The sequence below is a fragment of the Arctopsyche grandis genome, chromosome 3, assembly GCF_051622035.1.
Source record: "Arctopsyche grandis isolate Sample6627 chromosome 3, ASM5162203v2, whole genome shotgun sequence".
NCBI classification, from domain to species: domain Eukaryota; kingdom Metazoa; phylum Arthropoda; class Insecta; order Trichoptera; family Hydropsychidae; genus Arctopsyche; species Arctopsyche grandis.
In genome coordinates this window covers 34,189,788-34,213,838 of record NC_135357.1, presented here as the reverse complement: position 1 = coordinate 34,213,838, position 24,051 = coordinate 34,189,788, and the positions used below count along the sequence as shown (strand labels likewise).

The 24,051-nt window shown below is 34.0% G+C and overlaps 1 protein-coding gene and 1 long non-coding RNA gene across 2 annotated transcripts in view; both read left to right on the top strand.

Annotated features, from left to right (window-relative positions):
• The first annotated feature begins 1,482 nt into the window (after positions 1-1,482).
• LOC143909285 (uncharacterized) overlaps positions 1,483-24,051 on the top strand; it is a 38,618-nt gene continuing 16,049 nt past the window's right edge. Inside the window, exon 1 of the mRNA XM_077427200.1 lies at positions 1,483-1,717. The gene's annotated coding sequence lies outside the window, so the exon portion shown is untranslated. The remainder of the gene's footprint in view (positions 1,718-24,051) is intronic.
• Positions 15,146-23,013, top strand: LOC143909289 (uncharacterized). The gene is made up of 2 exons (XR_013260327.1): positions 15,146-15,569; positions 21,407-23,013. It is a non-coding gene; the product is annotated as an uncharacterized LOC143909289 (long non-coding RNA).

Here is a 24,051-nt window from a genome sequence, read left to right as displayed (position 1 = left end):
AAATTGCACTAGTTAAGTTTGTGGTTTGCCAAACTGTGTTTTTTCAAGTGAACCGACTGGTTTTGGACCTACTTAGTTTGGAAACAATTCAATTTTCCATTGATATATGTATGTATGAACATATGAGTAGACAGTGAATGGATGAGTGATTTTGTTAAGGTTTATGTTACATATATGTATATACATATACATATATGTAATATATGTATTATATGTATACCGGATAAGAGGTATTATATGTATACCTCTTATCCGATCGTTTTCATACGTTGCCATATTGCTCATCAATATAAGTAAATGGATCCTCCGCCATTACGATGGCGCAAAAATATCGTGTTAGACGCGTTTGAAATCTGCCCGGCGAGATAGTCGTTGATGTTTATCCACCGTTTGTTTATTAGTTTTAAGCATAGATGGCGGTAATAAAATAAAATTATTGGTATTTTTATTCAAAATAATATTTTTATATACAAATTATAGAAGAGGTATTTTTTTAAAAAACTTTATTTTATGTATATATTTTAATAGCTACTGATCTACTGATCATTTTCTATTTTACAATTTTTTTATCACTTTAATTATTCATTTATTGTTTTGCACAAATTACTCTTTATGCCCACCGTTGAAAAAAAAAACACCCAAATCAAAACAAATATTAATTATTCAATATGTTGTTTTGACTTGTGACATTTCGATGAATAAATATAACACGTTTGAATTTCAACCTGCCACATTCATCCATTGACACTGTTTTACATGATAATATAATAATTATTAGAATTGGGTTTTTTTTATTTTATACATATCTAGTGTTTTAACTCGGCTTCGCTCGGTATTTTTAATATAAACCGCTTAAACATGGTCAATCTAATATTACACATTTTATTAAATTTATTTGAATATTCATTTGTTTTTTTTTATTAAATTGAACGTCACGGATTCTTCGAACCAAACAAACAAACAAACATACAAAGTCTCTTTCGAAATGTTATATTAAATATATTATATGTTCATACAGAAAATATTAGCAGTGTTTTTATTATTTTTTTTTGATATGTCAAGATTATGCTACAAAGTGATTATCTAGGCAACAATTGTGAGATGTCAACGTCTATCGATTTGTCATTATGCTTTAATCTATCGAGGTATATGTACATATATAGGTAATCCGTAGGCGCATTGGGATTACCTGTTGGGCCTTCCTGGTATAAATTAAAGAAAAAATAAAATAATTAAAAATGTCAGAACTCTTGAATACAAACATGAATAAAAACTGTAAATTGGCATTTTTTTGAATCTTCACCTGTCAGAATTGCACTTTTGGTGACTACGATCATCTTTGAAATAATTAGTATTTGAAATAATTAGCTTAAAAAAATGAACGGAATGTTAAGATTGATGAGTTTTTGAGCTTTTCAAAGCTTGCTGTCACCCCTACTACGACAACGTTCTATTATAACGAGCTGCACGAGTGATATCAGTTTCATTTGTAGTCGGTCGTTACTCGCGTGCGCAACGTATATGAAATATTGTAAAAACCAGTCTAAGAAAAAACTTGAATTTAAAATTAATCAATCGGTAACTAAAAAAGTGTACAAAAAAAAAACAAATATAAAATGTGACCTTAGTGTTTAAGTGTCCTGATATAAACTATACTTATAAAAAAAAACTAGTTTATAAAATTTAGTACGAGTGTCTGATGTACTATTCAAAACAGGTAAAATATTAGCATACATACATATTAAATATATTACACATAAATCAATCGTTAACTTCTTATATTTTACCCTTTCACTAACATTGATAATATTAATGTACGAATTATAATAATTTAATGAATTTGTGCAAAATTTACATTCATATTAATTTGAGAATATATATATATATGTATTTAAATGTACACACGAAGAATAAAAAGAGGAATATATAAATGAGAATCCGAAAGCTCAACAATATGAATTAATTCAATTTATGCTCGACATGTCGAGATTATGTTACAGCGTGATTATCTAGGCAATAATTCTGACATGTCAATTGTCTAACAATTTAGTGTTAGGCTTCGACCTGTCGAGGCTTTATTTAAACCGGAGCTATTTTGTAAAGAACTGCGTTATATTAAGATTTAAACTTTACTATAAAACTATGTGTTATATGTATTATATGGTAATTGGATTATTAGTCACATTGCGGTGGTCACAAAGACAATTTTTGCCATGAAAATCGCGAATACGCAATATTTGGCACTCAAGTTCTCGTTAGTATGATAGTTATCGTTAGTATGATGGACTTTTCGGGTGCCAGATGTTCCGTTATAGAGATTTTAGTGACTTTGTGACCAGTAATCACCGGACCGTATTATACATTACGTATGTGTTCTGTTCATATAATACTATATCCAATCAAAGGTTAATTCAATTCCTGGTACAAGTTAAAAACTTCGATAAATTTGAAATGATTCTCACTAAATCATTGTCCCTAGAACATAGTTAGTACATAAGCCTACATACATAGTTAGTAGATCAGTATGGCTCGGTGGTTATGTTTATCTTTTCCACCGAGAGGTTATCGGGTACGATCCCGTGCTAATCTTTAATATTGATGGTCAGACTTGGATATTTGTGACTGCAAGTCGATCGTTTCTTATCAGAGTTTGCGAATTTATCTGATTTCATTGTTGAAACGGTTCCTCCATAAAATTGGCAAAAATCATCCTACCCGCTGTCACAAATATCTGAATTTTATTTATGTAAAATATGTAAAAATTTATCTAGAAATCTAAATCCATAGATTTCTCTATGGAAGCATTATTTAATTAATTATTTTTTAATTTCATGTTCTTGAGCCGCTCGAAATACTGCGATTTATGTAATAAAAATGCTGCAATGTTTGTAATTAATTGTCTAGGAAGACGCATTGGTGTCTACCTGTTAGGCTTTCCTGGCATATATTTTTTTATTTTTTTTATTTCATTTCAATTAATCATGCACACTCGCCTAACAGATTGCTCCAAAGCGGCGAGTGTGCTAAACAGATTCATACTCGAGAAATTATATATTACATATATTAAATACATAATTATTACATACATACACATGTAAATCGAAACAACACCTGACATCAATGATCATACATTACAAACATCGTAAACAATACGAACAATAACATTTTTCATGTAACGATACGAATTTTTACATTCAATAATCATCCATAGAGGCATCTATGGAGAGAAATCGGCGATACCTGAGATATAGCAATAACTCAAGATTTGCAATAGAAAATTGGGTAGGAAAAGTCAATTTTACAGGAACCGTTTCGAACGAAAATCAGAAAAATTGGTAAATTCTGATAAGAAACGATCGACCTTGACAAACCAATGTCTGGCCAACAACGAGACCAATGGGAATCGAACCCGTGACACATTGCGCGAAAGAATACAACACTCACCACTAGAGCACGCTGCTGGTTATATATCTATGTAAAGTAAAATAAAATAAATATGAAAATAGTTGTAGTTTTGTCTACAGGATCTAATTCATCCTAGAGATATGACAACATCATGCATATTTTTAATATATTGTAAAATCAAATTTTATAAATAGTTGAGAACAATATTCTGCGTTGTCTATTCAAAAAATCATTCATGCGGGTTGGATCCTTTAGGAAAAAACTGCAGTCAATTTAAAGCTGGAAGGAACACTGGTGTATGGTTTGGTATAACTACACGAATTTTATATTCTCCTCCAATGATAGTTGAGTGTATTTTTGCATGGTATTTTTGCATGGTATTTTTATTTTCAACGATTTCGATCCGTAAACCTCGAAAGCTCACACTAAAATTAACTCAAATCGTAGAAAACAATCATATGTAAAAGACCCGATCGTTAAAAACCACACACCTAAAGGGACAATATTTTTATTGCCCAAAAATCGTAAAATCACAAGTGTTCCGGTTTCCGAAACCGCGACTAGAGAAAATCGAAAGAAAATTTTCAGAAATTACCAGAATTAAATTACTAGAATCATTCTATGACCAAATTTTACTCTCTCAAATGTGATAATATATCGAGAAATATTCTACAGATATTTAGCAAACAATAAAATGTATTGTCACGGTGAAGCAGTTACTTTTTGGAATCGTTCATAAATTCTCATGTTGATAATGACCTCGCGAAGTGATTTGCGACGGAAAACATTATTGTATTTATTTTTACTATGCAATTCATTTATAGTAAAGTGCAAGCTATGAAGGGAAACCGATAAGTAATTGACTAAGGTCAACCATGTCTACGTTTGCTCAATCGGCTCAACCAAAAACGTTTTTCTGAATGTTTTTTTTTTGTATAACCAATTATTATTATACACCTTCGTACATTCAAATTGCGTTTAGTGCGTTGCGAAACGGATTGCTCGTTTTGGTATTCTAGCGAAAAACGTACATATATGTATGTATGTATGTACGAATATTATACAAACTAAAAACAATACAAAAAATGCGTCATGATCCATTGCGTTCATATATTATATGTGGAGCGAGCAATACGAGAACGCGATGCAGGAATCATGAGAAAAAAACTCTCGTTATGCTTCACTGTTAGCAAGAATGTCGTTCGACGATTTAATTCATTAGCAATTAATTAAAAAATATTTAAAAAAAAGCCCTAGTAAAATATTTGAAATTTCTACGATTGAATCGTTCATTCATATTTGACGAACGCGATCATACTTATTTGCAAAAAAAAAAAATTAAGAAAATAATCTAATTGCTGCCAATTATTATTACTTGCCTCTTTTTACTTCAGAATCGATTTTTACTAGCCTCTTCTTACTTCAGAATCGATTTTGTCGTGTGACGTAGTTTGGGTTCTTGTCCGATCGTTTTCAAACTTTGCCATTTTGCTCGGTTTGGTCATCAATATAAGTGGAAATGGTGAAAAATAATTGTAATAGACACATTTTAAAATACTCCGTCATATTTGTTGGTGACGTCTATCGTCCACATTGATCGTTTTAGCCTCTTCTTACTTTATATCCCTTTTCGCCACCCTCTCGCTATGTCAGATTTTAATTGTTTAAACGCCTATAAATTTTTATTTTTTCATTCTATATATTTTTTACTATATTCCTATCTATCTTCTCATTTATTGTCGTATCACAAAGGGTTGTCTCCTTATTCCTTTTAAATGCTGGTGTTTTGCCAACAAGTCCATATGCCTGTAAACGTAGATAGGCGCTGTATTTTGAGCATGTACAAAGTAAACAAAAACACTACCCGCTAGTCTTTCCAAGTAGCATTGAAAAAAATGCATTGAACATGAGTCGTATAATCCATGTCATTCATTTGTCAACGTTTATACAGACTCGCTTACACCGGAACTTCTTAGATAACCATAGCAGAATATCGCGATGAAAATCCCTAGCTGATTTATTAGTATTTATAACTATTATATAGTATTTCAAATTGTCGCTTGACATTTAGATTGTGAGCATTACATTTTAACAAAAATGAAGAAGATGAAACTAGTTTTGAAAAAATACATTCATTAATAGACTTATTTTGCTTATCTTATATTGTTGCAAGATATATTAGAGAGTCTAAACGCACCTTTACAAAACTCGTAATCCTCGGCAGTAGTTATCTAGGGTTTGTTTGGATTAACTACAATTTTTATACCAGCTTTGTATCGGATTTCAAAATAATTCTAGTTGGAAATGTTGGCGAAATTTTCAGCGTGGTAGGCTTTAAACAGAAAAGACGTCAGCACTCAAAGGGTTAAAGAACGTATGTCGCGTCGCTTCGCTCCACTGTGTACCCAGATAATTCGATCGATCAATCGAAGGTTAGGCGGTAGTTTACTAGTAGAGAGGTCTTGAATTCAAATTCCGGCTGGAATCGAAAAAGTTATTCGATTTCAAACATTGCTGGGAAGATCTGGATGGTTATAAAATGTAGATCGACCATCTTCTTTTGTCAGTTCATCAATTTAACTTAATTGTTGTGACAGTTCCAATGATATCGGCATCCCTTCTTCTTATTTCTCTTTTGGACCATATTATCAAATGAATTAATCATGCTGTATAAGCCCTACGACATGGTCGAGCTTGGGTCGCCATCCTGAGAGTTGGGACCGATTCGATCATGTTGGTGGGCTAACAATTTACTTTCTTCTCGACCGTCATATTAATCTGTCTCTTTTGCGCGCTTCTGTGTGAGTACGAGAGCGCGCCAACTTTGAGTAACAGACCTGTATATATGTTTGTCTCATGCTGCGTACGGACCAAACCAACGACGATTTAGGTCCAACGTTTTAACGAGCAGGATAAAACCAGTAGCGTACAAAATATCAAAATAAAAATTAAATTTATAAATTGAAATCAAATATCAAAATTAAAAATATTATTATTATATTAAAATTAAATTCAAATATCAAAATAAAATTATAATCAATATATTAAATTTAAAATAAAATATTGAAAGTTAAAACAGAACATGCCCAATTTAAATAAATTGTCGAGATTGACCTAAAATTAGATCATCAACAATCACATACAGGTAATCCTCGACTTTTGTTTGTCGAAGATGTTTTGACTTACGTAGATACGCACTAAGATCGAAAAAAAAAATCAAAGAATTATTATTTTTACTTCCCCGTAATGCGCAGTTACTGAGAATATATCATGTGTTAGTATGGGTGACCGAGTGATGGTCCCAACCCGACACGTTGTCGGTTTATCAAACGAAATTTTTTTAGTCTTCAATTGTTTCTCTCGTCGAAATAAATCAATTAATTAAATCATTTCAGAGGTAAATTTTATCGGATAATGTCTTCAATTGTTTCTCTCATCGAAATAAACCAAATAATTAAATCCATCTCAGAGGTAAACTTTATCGGATAATGTGTGATTATTAATTTTATTTCGACGAAAGAAAAAAAAACCCTTTGATAGATCACCGACATTTTTTTTGTTAAATATTTCATTCGACGGCGAAACACAGTAGTGTATCGTGACGACTTATAAGAAACAATAACAAGGTTTTTTTCGCTCGTAATTATAATATTTCTAAGGTTGTAATGCGTATCGTCGTAATTCAAAACATTGTTGTAATTCAAAACATCAACGATGATCTAATTTTAGCTCAATCTCGCTCGTTAGCTTAATTTTGATATTTAATTTCAATTTTTTTATTTAATTTTTATTTCGATATTTTGTACGCTACTGGTTTTAAAAGTTGGCCCAAAATCGTCGTTGGTTTGGTGCGTACGGACCATCAGAAACAAAAGAAGACGATTTTTTCGAATTATATTTTTTATTTAAATAATTTACATTAAAATGTTTCATTATTCACAGGTTTTTTTATTAATGACTACGAAAATTTACTTTTATAACCAGTGGAATCGCTCGGCGTCGCCTGGGAGAGTAAAAATTGGAAAAAAATAAATAAAATGTCTTTTTTTCAGAAAATATTACACTGAATTTGGTGATTTAAAAATTGAAAACTGTAGATTTACACAGCGGTCAAAATAACAAAATATTAATTCAAAATATTGAAAAATAATTGATTATCCTATTTAAAATCATTCTTTTTACTTTTCCGCCGTATGTAATGAGATTAAAACGGAAACAATTGCCACATTATGTATATGCATAAATATTGTACGTATATAATTTTAGCAATTCAAATAAATGATTTCGACATAACGAAATTAACGCGCCTATAATGTGGAAAAAATCAAAACGTTTGCACTTCCTATGACTTGATCACCTCGAGCGATATAATTACAGGTGTATTTATTACACATGTACTAACGATTAAATTTACTATAGAGTGAAAGGTGATTAATTGTGTTTTGTTCATTACAAGACCAGACTATGGTCCTCGTTAATCCTTGAAATTAATCCTAATTCAAAAATCTACAGAATCAAATTAAGCGGAATTATGTTCTAATTTTTTACTATTGCATATACACATGTACATATGTAATAGCAAAAAAATCAGAAATACTACGAGCGAGATTTCCTTTACGTGTTGGGTCAATTCAAGTACGCATAAATTTTAAATGATGCAATTAAAAAATGATAATTGATGAAAAAATGCAAGTAGAATTATATTAAAATGAGACGAACGTTTGTTATAATGTACCTGTGTAAAAATTATAGTGACTCAAACATTCATCTGAAGTCAGCTTTAAAAGTCATCATATTTATAAAACGGACGCGATGTATGTGGGTATGTATGTGGCGGACGCGTGGACAAGTATGGAGATTTAAAAAAAAACTTAAGAATACCAGGAATATACGTTATGCATAGGGATGTGGCGTGACGACCGATCGTGTCGAGGAGATGCGAGGTAGTCAGATCTGAGCGCTTAACATGTGCTCCTGATATTGAGCGAGTTCGAACGGATGGAATCGGCGTCAGATGCAAGGGAGCGTACACCCATACACACATCCACGAAGACACACACGAATTAATTCATCATATCGATGTGGGCAAACGGTGTGTGGGCGCGCACGCGCCTATAAATTACCTTAAACTATATTTATATGTATGTACATACATACATATGTAACTTTACTTTAATTCGTGTGTCAATTCCTTTACGAAGCCACCCAATAAAATGAACGGGCACAACATTAGTTATATATGTATACCTATATAAAAACGGACGAAATGTTTGACGGACATATGTGTGTTTGTGGGTATGTATGTGGCGGAGCGTCGAGAAGTATGGAGATTTCCAAAAAACAACTTTTGTTGAGCGTCTGAAATGTGCTCCTGATATTAAGCGAGTTGGAACGGGTGGCCTCAGCGTTAGATGCGCTGCGCGGGAGCGTAAACACATAAACACATCCACGAAGACACACACACACACATTCATGCATCATTTCGAACGGGTGAACGGGTTAGATTGGCGAGCGTGTAATACGCGCACTCAACTTTTTACTAACAACACGTGTATGAATTACCTTACATTATATTTTTATATGACATATAACATTATTTTAATTCGTGCATCAATTCATTTCCGAAACCACCTATTGAAATCAACGGGCACAACATTAGTTGGTTATAATTATAGCTCCATATTGGTCTCCAACATAACATATGGCCGACGCATTTTGGCCAAAATAAGAAAACTGGATAATTTCGTTAAATGTTTATAATATGTACATATATTAATTCGACGCTCATTACTTTGAATAGGCAAATAATATAATATATGTATAATATATGTAATTTAAACCTGCAACTGGTCGTAGTCGAAGATAACTCTTTTCTTTTGTGAATTACAAGTTCTGAATGAAAGATATTGTGAGTTTAATAGACTGTCATGGTCGTGTTTCTATGTGTAGAATCAGCTTTTTAACAAAAACACATATTGATTCATATATTACTCTTTTATTCATCACATATATACTTTTCATCCGTATTTATACCTTAAAAAGGAATTTCACCATGAAAAATGTAGCTCAAGTATTTAAAGCACATAAATTATTTCGACTACTAAATTGAGATCCAATACTTGACCTCGGTTAGACAGTAACGATTCGAAGAACTTGACCATTAAATTCACTCGAATTGCAAAATGTCATTATTTATGTACTTGAGTCGATCTTGTTTCGAGTTCACGGCATGAGAATCGATCAAGGTTATTCTCAAAATAGCAAAAAAAAATTACCTGAGCTCAAACGAGAATATATACATATATGTACATTTTGAAACGAGTGTAATTAGACGCAAGTACACATATCGTTACAATCAGCTCAATCATCACTCATGTCCTCTGTGTAAATCTACAGTTATCAATTTAGAATCATCAAATTTGGTATTAGTACTACATATACATATATTTCAAGGACCTTTCGGGATCTTGTTGCATTTTTTGCAACTTTTATTCATCATTCGGATAGTATTAAAATCAGATTAAAATTCCCTTATCTCCGTCAAATTTTAAATATTAATTGTAGGGGCCCTACGATATGGTCGAGTTTGGGTCGCCATCCTGTGAGTTGGGACCGATTCAACCATGTTGGTAGCTGCTACTTGACTTCCTTACCACCCGTCATATTTAACAGCATGCTTACAACAATACCGTTATTTATTATTTTTATTTACGCTCCTATAACACTTTTGAAAACATAGGGATTGTTATCATATGAAATATGGCGCTCTAGTGTGGTTAATAGTTAAAATTCAACACAATTAAATCTCGATAATTACAAATTGGTACAATTTACGGTGCATTGAAAAAAAAACTTTGTTCCTTAGAACGGATCATTTGCGCATTAGAATATTATAAAAGAAATTGCGCAGTTAATAAATAACTAAAAAATGTTTCGATCGTTTAACAATTAAAAAGTGCGTAGTTAAAGGTAGAAATGAAAAACTTCCATGATTTCAACTACAACAAATTTGCAGTTTTATTCACAAATTGTTAACTCGCAAGTTAGCATGATTAAACACCAATTAGGTACATATACAGAGTAGGCCAACTGGGACGGTTGCTGGTTGAGACGTTGCCGATCCTACATATATGCTAGATCTTTAATGCACAGCGTTAATGCGCATTTCATTCATTTATGCCCTCATTTGATAAGCTACTAGGATTTGTAATTTTTCAAATGATCAAGTTTTTTTTTTATTTTTTATTTATTTAGTGGTTTTAAGTCTTATTGCTTCTGTTATTTTTTTAAGTGCACAAATATTATATTAAAGGAGTATAATACTTTTTAAATGTTCTTTTCCTCAATAATGTAATTATTTATTTTATTTTTTCTATTGCTGTTTTTTATATGTACATATATGAAAAATTATATTTTAATTGTCAATTTATAATTTTAAATGATATAATATTTTTTTTTAACTCGAACAATTTTTATGAAAGTGATCATTTAAATTGTCCCTATTAGAAATTGAGGAATTTGTCGAATCCGGTTTCTTTTGCCAGTTTATAATGAAACGAATTTTACATTGTATGGTAGCATCTTTTCACACGTTCAAGTTACATATTATATTTATATGTATGTACATATACATATATCTGAATTTCGAAATGTGTAGTATATGCATGAATATCAACCCACTCGTGACGGTTTGCTCGTACGAGCGTTAACAACACTATTTTTACAAATACTTCTGTACAGTTTGCATAACCAAACAAAAGTGAAATATATGGTTATTGAGAGCGTTTACTATGTATTGTATTTACTGGCGCTTTTTGTAAAAAAAAAAAACAAAATTAGAAATTGACAGCGCTCTTTGTTGATTAGGTCGACGTTTGTTTGAACGGTGCGATGATGCAAAAGTTGTCGTCGAGTGATGCACTCGCATGTGATGAAAAATTATCTTTTACAAGTAAATTTATTTGCTTTTGTGTCCGAGCACTTGCGAAATTGGAAAATAGACGTGGAAATAGGAGCTAGGAATTGTAAATATTGCCTGCCTCTTGTCTCTCAATGGAATCGAGTAGGTAAGTGGCGTTAGTAATAAAATTATTAAGTAAACTTATTATGAACGCAAATACTTGACGCTTTTATGTATAGATTTATACATATGTGCATGTATATGAGAACTCAAATATTGCAGCATTTATGTAATATAAAATTTGTGTGTATATGATAGCGTTATTACGAAAAACAATTGGCCGAATTTACAACTCGTAGTATAGAATTCGCTTATTTCATTCCACTTTCTAACTGACAGTTCGTAAATACATAAAATACCTATCTTTTTAAACCAATCGACGATCTAAAAGGCAATGGGAAACTACTGGAGTATTTTCTCTTTCAAGCACCATGTTGAGAATAGGATGTATATTTATATTCGTTTCCTTTTTTAAAAAATTAAGAGTGGAAGGTCCACAATCGTAAGATTTTAATACACGAGATGAAAACCTTTGATAGAAATTGGAAAATTATGTAGTAGTTTGTATTTTTGAGAAGAATTCGTATTTGGCCAAAATATGAGACAAATTAGGAAATCAAAAGACCAAAAACCAAATTTTAAAATTATGTGATAGAAACAGAAAGAATTGACTTTTCAGAGGGTTGGAATACTACTGTAGGAGTATAGCACAACTTGTGCTATTCCGAATCAAAACCAGTGATCTTATACATTTCACAACAATACACAAGTCTCACGATGGCATCATCATCGCTCCTGTACAAACATGCAGAACTCGAGGGCAACGTTCCCTTTTACTATTCTAGAAGAAAGAGTTCAACGCTCGATCGTCAAACGATAGAAACCCAACGATGATGTCATCATGCAACTGCAACATGTGTCCTGAAGACAAAGACGTCTGCACACGGCACACTTGTAAGGATACATTGTACCTGCAGTGACCGCATTCTTAAATGAACGACGTCCTGGCGCTGATGCCATAGCTATAAATCAAACGATGCCCAGAGCTGAGGTTAACATACGGATAAAACACGTGTCTCGAAAACAGGTCAACACACGGATAAAACACGTGTCTCGAAAACAGGTCAACACACGGATAAAACACGTGTCTCGAAAACAGGTCAACATATGGATAAAACACTTGTCCTGAAGACAAAGACATCTGTATATATAAACCGACGCAGCAGCTCCAGATGTCAGAGTGAACCTCTGGAGTTCAGACAGCTCACTTCTCCGAAGCTCAACTTCTTCGTACATTCAATTACCATTGTAACAACTGAACATTAATAAACGATCCTCTTACAAACACAAACAGTATTTCCATAGGCCGGGAATCGGTCGAAACCTATCACCCGCCCTATACTACATACATATGTATATTGTAATTCGTTTGAAGATTCACATTAGGGCGAAATCACACAGCTGTGCATATAGCACGTGGTTTTTTTTAGATAGTTTTAAACAAATGGAAAAAAGATAACGTTCATGGCACGCATGCATGGCACGCGGTGGAACGCGTCGTCTCAAAACCACACTTTCGACCTATTTTGTTGAAATTGTATGGTAGTATTTATCCTTGCTTGACAGTGATCTATACAAAAACGATCCTTTGGACCATTTTCGGTAAAATTGTATTGTTGCTTGACAGTGATCGATAACGGTGTATCCCAAATATGGGAATGTATCCCAAATACGGTGTATCCCAAATGGGTCTACCCCAAAGGAACGAATTAGAAATGCACGAAAAACCAAATATCGGAAGGCAAAGATCGAAAATCGAAAGATCTTAAGTCGAAAGATCAAAAAAAAAGGATGCATGGTAAACGGTACATACTCACGTACATCCTCACTTAATTTGCGCAAGAAGGATACAACAGGAACAAGAGGACGCCGTGAGGTGCACCCATCCCAAATATGGGATATAATTTATTGCTTATTGATAGAATTAAATCAAAACTGTGTGTGTATATTTTGATAAAAATATGCCAAAACGCACAATTTAAAATAAAATTATAATTTTGAATAAAAATATCAATAATTTTATTTTACTACCGCCATCTATGTTTAAAATAAAAAACAAGGCACTTTTCAGAAATTCAAATTTCAAACGCGTCTAAAACGATATTTTTTCTCCATCGTAATGGCGGAGGATACATTTACTTATATTGATGACTAAAATGAGCAATATGACAAAGTATTAAAACGATCGGATAAGAGGCAAATTTTTTCCTGAATTGTAATCGTAAGTGAAGTATAAATATGTAAAAAATGCACAAATTAAAAAAAAACTAGTTCTAGAATAGTTCTTCATGGTGTATACGCAGAATATTTTTGGTTTTCATGACTCATAATATATAAGCAAATTCAATTTTATTTTAACGATAATATACACTAATTATGAATTCAAATCTAGATGATATCGAATGCAACACATTAATTTCCAATTAACGCTGCAATTGCATTTTGCAACTCGCAACCTTGCATTTTGGCCGAAGATGACCTTTAAACGCTTATACGACCATCGACTAATTGCTTATTAATGTCACCGATTACTAGATTTTGTCTTCCGGACATTTCGCACACGAATTCTGATACGAATAACACTGTTCGACAAATGATTGCTTTTAGCTCGCAATTTGTCCGATTTAAAATTCAACACACTTCCAATTAACCCTTTTAAACGAAAACAAAAAATAGTGTGGCCAGAACACTATCCCAATAAACATGTTTCAATAGAAAAAACTCAATATAAAACAGTATTAACAGTGGGAAAAAATCCCAAGTGAAAATACGTACTTTTGACTTTTGATTTAAACTGGACGACTACTTAGACAGATTTGAAAGCTAAAATGTACTACAAATCAAAGATAAAATACCCGATTTCAATATTCATTTTGAACAGAAAATTGACAGATTTTGAGACATCGACCGAACAACACGAAGATATAGAAAAATCGCGCGATTTAAAAAACACATATATCTCCGAATCTCGAGCCAATCAACATTTTTTATTACCAGATTCGTATTTACTGGGCATGGATCTATAAGAAAAGTCATATCGCATCTCTGAACCATTTTTCGTGTCGAACAGTGTAATAGTACATAGAGATCTAGACAAAAAATAACAACCGATACAAAATCATCCTGACCACAACACGACTCAGAATCCAACAGGTTTTTCGGTGTATTAACATGGCGCCAAAGTTTAACTGTTTTTCGGATGTTTTCATATGTATTTATACCAGTTTGACATTGGTGACCTTCATATAAAGATGCGTTTATAGCATGAACCGGTCCACACACTCATGTTTTCAATATATTTAACATCCGATTGCATTTTTGAGATAAAAAAAAAGATTCTGGTGTTTAACGATCGAAACCGGAACGGCTATCCGCCTTGACACCGATTTGCTTTCACTGTTAAGTGTGTAACAAGTGTACTTTAATTAGATCACAATTTAATTTGTCGCTTACGATCTTTCGTATTCGTTTCGTAGATTTGATCCACTTGTTCAAGCCTCTGGTAGACGGTGATGATTTTTTTATTAAAATTATTGCACGCGTTGATGTCTCTCATTTATAATTCTTACATCATAGCATGTCGTTTATTGATTAGTGTTCCGACTTTTGTAATGACGTGTGGCAAACAGTCTTATTAACTGATTGTCGATTGGCATTATTGACGAGTTGGCATTAGTGTCGGCCCAAGCGGAAATACGCGACGGTCGACAGAGTTCGGGCAGACGGCGTACGGACAACTTGTGTTCCGTACGCTCCGCTGAACCACCACGTGCAAATTTTACATTTCAATAAACTACATCAAACCATTATCGAAGTCTTTTCCATGATGGTCCTTCGAACCGGATACCAGTAACCTAGGCCACAACACCAAACGGACAAACCAATAGGAAAAAACGTGGTCGAGAAAAAATGGATGTCAATTAAGAAATCGGTATCGTTCCTTTGTTACTATCCATACCTTTCCAATACTAATAACATGTTTGCTTCTATTTCAGCAATATATTGATTGATGTACAGAGGTACATGACCGCGTGATTGACGCAGAAAATATATAAATAAAAACATAACCTACAAAGACGCATGGGACACAGAGGTAATCCAAAATTATCGGAACGATCACATAAACATCGTAAAGGATATTCAAGTAAGTGAATGTATTCAATCTCAGGCAATCTGTTCAAAAGGCAATCATGTGGGTAGGTCAGTTTTTAAAATATGTTTTAAAGTATAACAATTAATTAACGCGATTGTATAAAATAATATCGCGCTACGAAGGAATGTTTCATCGGTCGCATCGAATTTCGTATTAAAAGTGTAAAATCAGATGTAGTGTAAAATTAGCAAAGCACGTGGGGAATTATACTTGTAGCCCCAAAGTGGCTTAAACCAAGTACATACCGGTATATTCATATCGGTAGATCTTTGTTTCTTAATGTGTGTAGAAACACCCTCCCCCCCCCCCCCCTTCCACGATAAATGTGGAATTATACTTGTAGCCCCAAAGTGGCTTAAACCAAGTACATACCGGTATATTCATATCGGTAGATCTTTGTTTCTTAATGTGTGTAGAAACACCCTCCTCCCCCCCCCCCCCTTCCACGATAAATGTGGAATTATACTTGTAGCCCCAAAGTGGCTTAAACCAAGTACATACCGGTATATGCATATCGGTAGATCTTTGTTTCTTAATGTGTGTAGAAACACCCTCCCCCCCCCCCCTTCCACGATAAATGTGGAATTACACTTGTAGCCCCAAAGTGGATTAAATCAAGTACATACCGGCATATTCATACATCGGTAGATCTCTTTGTTTCATAATGTGTGATGAAACAGTGGTGATTTAAAATAAATCACAAGACTTGTAGCCCCAAAGTGGTTTAAATCAAGCACCCACCAATTTAGGGTTGTAATTTCTTCCAAAATATGTTGGATAGATTCTGGTGATAATAGTTAAAGTAGAATATTAAGATTCACGGTTAATCATTGAATATTATTACCTTATCTCTACGAATAGTTCAATTGACAGCTATAGTAGAGAACAACTGTATTTATGAGACGAAATAGTGCAACTTTCTGAAACAAATGTCAAGTGCTGAAAACGAGGAAATAGAAGCTTCGACTTCCAAGTCGCATAAAGGTCGAAATCCAACTAGGGACGTAGAACCTATTAGAGACAGGTCAAGCTCTAGAATACATCAGACTCGAAGTCAGACTCAATCGATAGAAATATTAGCGAAGGAAAATAAAGTAGAAGTCATAATGACGTCAATAGAATTAAGGTATTCAGGCGCGGTACAAAGACTAAAAGGAAAAATAGATAAATCCTCCGAATTAGATGAAGGACAGTATCAAACCATTAAAGAAGCATACGATTATGTCCGAAAACTCCATTACGAGTATTTAGATAACCTTACAGACATATCGAAAGCGGCCAAAATAGACGAAGAGTACGATGCAATTACAATAACAGTTAAAAATCTTAAAGCAGCATTAGATTGCCAATCCTTTCAAGATAGTAAACTAAAGGTAGAGCAAGCAACAATTAAATTTGCTAGAGATAAGTTACCGACGTTAACCATTCCCACATTTCAGGGAGATCCATCTGAATGGAAATCGTTTCAACAAGCTTTTAAGAATATAATAGGAAACAAAACGGAATATTCGAATGTCACGAAATTACTATATTTGCATCAATCATTACTCGGTCCCGCTTTAGCAGCTGTATCAGGGTTAGATATTAGCTCAGACAATTATGAAATAACGTGGAGTATTTTAGACAAGCAATACAATTTACCAAGACTTAATCTTAAAACTAGGATCAACTCACTTTGTGATTTAAAATTAATCACAAAGGAATCACATATCGAATTGAGAGATCTATTAAATAAGGTAACGGTGTGTATTAAAAACATTGAATCATTGGGTTACGCGAGAGAAATTTTAGATCCATGGGTAACATGTTTAGTTCTAAGGAAATTACCATTTAGTTTATTAAAGGACTGGGAAACATCTCTGGTTGACAGAGAAATGCCACCGTACGAGAAGTTAGAAACGTTTCTGCAGAATAGATGTAACGTATTACAATCTACTGCATCTGTAATTACGGTGAAAGAATTCCCTCATAACCGTCAACGAATCAGGAGAACTCATGTCGCGAATAAAAACCCATCAAGTAAGGTAAACGCATGTGCATTTTGTCGAAATAATCATTTCATAGGCAAATGTGATAAATTCAAAGCAAAATCCAGTTTGGAAAGAAATGAATTCGTTAAATCTAATAACATGTGTTTTAAATGTTTAAATTCATCGCATAAGATAACAAATTGCAAATCTAACTATAATTGCTTAAGGTGCAAACAAAACCATCACACTTTGTTGCATCAGGACGATACATTTAGTTCCAATAATACGGGAAGGAAGTCAATTAATGCTCATTCTACTCATTTCTCTCAAAGGGAGATAATTTTACCGACGGTACAAGTGGACATTATAACGTCCAATGGAACGGTCGTTAAGGGTCGCACATTATTAGATTCCGGCTCACAAGTCAACTATGTTACCACATCTTTCGCTAAGAAGAATAACTTCAAATTAGAGAAAATCTCTCAAAAAATTGTAGGTATCGCTAATCAAGAAAGTAGCATTCGTCACATCACCAAGGTGACCATAAGGTCTTCAACCACTAATTACTCAACCAAAGTGTTGTGTTTGGTATTACCAGAAATTACTGGCGAAATTCCAACTGTGAAACTGGATCAACAGTTAATTTCAATACCAGCGGGAATCAAGTTATCAGATCCCCTTTGGAATAAACCGACGCCAATCGATTTATTGCTCGGCGCCGAGATTTGCGTTCATGCTATGAAAGCAGGAACCATCCAGTTAGGAAAAGGTATGCCTATCTTAAAGGATACCGAATTCGGATGGACAATAGTTGGTCCATATCCCGAAGTAAATAATGCTCCAGGGAAGAGCCACATAGGCTTAAGTCAATTAGACAGTCACATTCAAAACTTTTGGATGATCGACCAGGTTCCTATGGTAAAACATCAATCTCTTGAGGAGAAAAGATGTGAGGAACATTTCCAAGCACACACATCACGAGATAAAAACGGTAGATTTTGTGTAGCTTTACCATATAAAAATTCCCCGGTAGTATTAGGAAGTTCATTGCACATTGCGGAGAAAAGACACAAAACTTTGGAAAGACGTTTTTTAGCCAATAATAATTTAAAAATGGAATACAATAAAGTTTTAGAAGAGTACATAAATTTAGGACATATGTCAGAGTGTGAACCTCCGGAGGCACATGAGGTTCATTGTTATTTACCTCATCACGTCGTGGTTAAGGAGTCTAGCCTTACCACTAAATATCGTGTAGTTTTTGATGCGTCCGCAAAGACAACGTCTAATATCTCACTAAATAATATTTTGATGGTGGGACCTAATGTCCAATCAGATTTGTTAAGTTTACTACTCAACTTTCGACTCCATAAATACGTGATTACTGCGGATATTAAGCAGATGTACCGACAGATTCAAATAGCAGAGAAAAATAAAAATGTACAACGAATCATTTGGCGAACAGATCCCCAGAGTAAATTCAAGCATTACAAGCTTAATACAGTAACATTCGGAACTGCTTCAGCCCCATTTTTAGCTACTAGATGTCTAAATCAGTTAGCAGAGGAGAATAGAAACAAATATCCCATCGCTAGTAAAGTGATCGAACGTGATTTTTATGTTGATGATTTGCTCACGGGAACTAATACTATTGAAGCTGGTAAATTATTAAAGGTTCAACTGGAAACCATATTATTATCAGCCGGTATGCCCTTAAGCAAATGGACATCGAACAACTCCGATATAATCACGGATGTTAAAGCTGACGATTGTTCAGATTTTAACTTCTCTAACGAATCACACAAAACTTTAGGTTTATTTTGGAAACCGCGGGAAGACGTTTTTGTATTTAAGGTTCAAACCGAAGTCGAGACTGAAAATATAACAAAAAGAAACTTTTTATCAGTAATTAGTCAGATCTTCGACCCATTAGGACTATTATCTCCATTGTTAATTAATTATAAGATATTAATGCAATCTGTCTGGCAACAAACCATTGGTTGGGATGAATTCATTCCTCAGACAATCTTCAAAAAATGGAAAGATTGTCAATTATCCAATACAGTCATGAAACTTTATAAAATTCCTAGATTGATAATACTAAATAATGTCATTAATATACAGGCACACGGATTTTGTGACGCATCCGAGAAAGCTTATGGTGCTTGTATTTATGTAAAATGTACTGATCAATTGGGAAATTCCAAATGTCATCTTGTGTGTTCTCGTTCGAGAGTCGCTCCGCTCAGTTTTGTAACTATTCCGCGTTTAGAGCTGTGCTCCGCTATGTTATTATCAAAGTTAATGAAGTCAACAATAGACCAATTAACAATTCATATTAATGAAAAATATTATTGGACGGATTCAACCGTCGCATTGCATTGGATTAGAGGAGAGTCATGTAAATGGACCACCTTCGTTGCCAATCGAGTGGCCGAAATCCAATCAATATCTCAACCCATTGAGTGGTACCATGTCTCCTCTACAGACAATCCAGCAGATTTAATTTCTCGAGGGACTCAACCATCAGAATTAAATCATAATTCGTTATGGTGGGACGGCCCTAGTTGGTTGAAATTAGACGAATCACGATGGCCTCGAAGACCTCCTGAGATCACAATAGATCTTCCAGAGAGAAGGGTAGTCACTAACGCTACCCTTGTGAGGGAAAATAATTGGATAGATAAACATTCTCATCTTCCAAGACTCCTTCGAGTTTTATCATATGTTCGTCGGCCACTAAGGAATAAACAATTAAACGTTAAAGAAAATAACGAACCGTCCGCTTTAGAATTAAAATATGCTTTAAATAATTTGATAAGGTTATCGCAAATGGAATCATTTCCATTGGAATATCGTTTGCTGAGCAAGGGACATCCAATTCCCAGTAGCAGTAAATTAGCTAAATTGTCCCCTCTATTCCACGAGAATTTAATTTGTGTTGGAAGTAGACTTCCTCTGGGAACAACTCTATCAACGTCACCCATTATCTTGTCAAATAAGCATAAACTTACACACATGATTGTCCGAGATGCACACTTGAAATATATTCACTTGGGTACTCAAGCCTTACTGTCGTTATTGCGGCAGACCTATTGGCCATTGGCCGGACATAATACTGTCAAAGGAGTGGTGCGTTCATGTGTCATTTGTTTCAGAAATAAACCACTGTCACACAATAGATTAATGGGATTACTCCCGCTTGAACGTACCACTGCGAATTTTCCTTTCAGTCATGTGGGGATAGATTTCGCAGGACCTTTTCCTGTGAAGAGTGGTTGCAATAAGAATTCTAAGATAATTAAGGGTTACGTTTGTGTCTTTGTGTGTTTTTCCAGTAAGGCAGTTCACTTGGAACTTGTCGGAGACTTAACGAGTTCAAATTTCTTAAATTGTTTAAGAAGATTCGTAGCCAGACGTGGCAGGCCCAATACGATATATTCCGACAATGCTACTAATTTTGTCGGTGCAAGTCGTGAACTCGTTAATTTAGTAAAATTAATTTACGAACGTCCTCATGAGGAGAAGCTACTACGGTATGTAGCCTCCGAAGGGATTCGTTGGAAGTTTAACCCGCCAAGGGCGCCTCACATGGGAGGGCTGTGGGAAGCAGCGGTTAAATCCATGAAGATTCATTTAAACAAGGTGTTAAAGGCCACCACCTTAAATTTCGAATCATTTTGTACGGTATTGACTCAAATAGAAGCTTGCATGAATTCCCGTCCTCTTAGTCCCTTGTCTTCGGATCCACTAGACCTTTTACCCCTCACACCTGGACATTTCTTAATTGGCAGATCCTTACTCGCTCCTCCAATGGAGGTTAAATATAACACTAATGTCCATGCCAATCTGCTTCAGATACAATTGACCACAGCAGCATTTTGGAAACGTTGGTCGGCGGAATATTTACATTCTTTGCAGTTACGACACAAATGGAAGAAGGACTCGAGCAACAATCTGAGTGTGGGTCAAATGGTCCTGTTAAAGGAGGAACACATGCTGCCAACCCGATGGGTCTTGGGTCGAGTCACTAAATTGTATCCCGGACCAGATGGCAGAGTTCGAGTCGTCGACGTCTTTACTGCCAGCGGAGAGTTTCGTCGGTCCAGTCATCTAGTGGCGCCATTGCCGATTCTACCACAAGGACCACTTGACAGGAAGGAAGATCAGCAAGAGGGAGGAGAAACAGCAGCTTCAATTCCGTCAACTTCGGTAGCTTAGTTTAACCCGAAGACACTACCCCCAACTCATATTACTTATTAGATGTAATCATGAGTTTAAATCATTCAATGTTAATAGTAGTACTCCGTAATTCACTTTAATTGTGTTGTGTGTATAATTTAAGCTATTTTCATTTTAACATTCGGCAATATATATCTCCGAATTTAATTTAATCATTTTGTCTTTATAATATAAGACTTGTCTCATGTCATCACTCGGAAGGATTATATCCGAGTTTAAAATAAACTGTTCAAATTTGACAGTTAAAATTAGATTCATGATTTGTTAATGTTAGTCTCCAAGCCACACTTAATGGAGCATCTTAAATTATTTCATGTCTACTTAATTATAACCTGCCGGGAGTCATCCGCAGGTCTTATGTTTCTTGTTATGAAAACATAAGTTAACTCTTACTGTTTATAGTATTTATGTGAATCATAGAATAAGTAAATATTATAATACTGAACATTTCGATGTTTAACGTAGAGACATCTATAATCATAGTTCGCCTTCATTTCCTGCTTGTAGGAATGAATGAATGACTTTCCAATTTACTTTTAATTTAGCAATGTTTGTGCTACTTGTTGATGAAATCAAGTTAACTTAGGAGCATTACACTCACTAATCAAGTTTAGTTGATCGGTAATAGCTGATCTGTCTTGACAACTGTAACAGTGTCAACATTGTATTGTCTAAGTTAACATCAAGATGAGGAATGCTTAAGTTTTAAACCATATACAGTCCACTCTCTCTTCTTTAAAGTAAACTTATCTTGTAATGCTTATTCACAGCTTCAAAGGAGATTTCAAAAATTTTAATGTAAATAGAAACAACATTCACCAGAGGTATACCTATAAGTTGAAATATTACTGAACCAATAAATTGATTTTATCCTCACACTGGATGAGGCAAAGGTTTCATTATTCACCCTCTATTTAATTATTTTAAGAGCTATGATTTATTGTAAACGACTCGTCAGTAATGCTGTAACTCTGTAGAATAACTGTATTGTTCAACAGTTTTCCTATGTGGGACTATGTTCCGACTTTTGTAATGACGTGTGGCAAACAGTCTTATTAACTGATTGTCGATTGGCATTATTGACGAGTTGGCATTAGTGTCGGCCCAAGCGGAAATACGCGACGGTCGACAGAGTTCGGGCAGACGGCGTACGGACAACTTGTGTTCCGTACGCTCCGCTGAACCACCACGTGCAAATTTTACATTTCAATAAACTACATCAAACCATTATCGAAGTCTTTTCCAATTAGCATTTATGTATATTAAAGACATAAAATAAAGACGAGTCAATTTGCATGTAATTTCGTCTGGAAAATGTTGCACAAGTCGGAATAGATGTCATACTGAAACGACAGTAAAAAAATGTTTGGTAAGAAAGTGTTAAAAAAATATGCATTTCAAGGCTTTTGTGTGAAATCAAAACAAATCGGACAAAATTGACGATAATTTAAAAAAAATTAGTACAGTGTATGTAAATTGATGTGAAGACATGTTTGTATGATGTTTTGTTTACGTTTTCATTTTTGGCATGATAATGTCATGGTCAGTTGGATGTCTTGACGTTTCAACATATGATTATCGTTTTTTATTTGTTTGTCATTTACTTTATTGTCAACGTCGTTGATGCAACGATCGTTTAATAATACTCATTCTGTTTGAAGACATTAAAAGTTGAATTATGAAAATTTGCATAATAATTTACAAGGTAATTCTATGAAACAAATTTTTCCTTGAGTAAAATATTAGTGTAGATCTAGGAAAATTTAGAGAAAATCGAATTTTTATGTTTCATTGTACATAGTTGTGGAAGAAAAACAATTTTATGAATATATTAGTGTTGTGTCCGATGTAATATCATCGCATGGGTATTGGCCAATTATGTTATTAAATAAAAAAAAATTAAAAGAAATGTGTCGGTCCTGTGTTCGATCCGCACGTGGTTGAATTTTTTTTCAACTATCTGTTTACTATGAAATAAAGGTAAAAACTACATACCCACCTACATATAAACAATATAAAACAACAATAGAAAAATTAATTAAATAAATTTTCAATAGATGGTGCTAAATGCTTAGAGACTTACTTGCCTAAAGAAAACATTGGTAGCAAGCAGTATTTATAGAAGTTTTTTTCTTTTGTTATTATATTCGTACGTTTTGTTGGCATTGTTTTACCTGTGACGTACATATGTATGTACATATAGTTGCCGTACATACATATGTGCGTATATACATACCTCCTGCCCGCACAGTCCTTTTTCG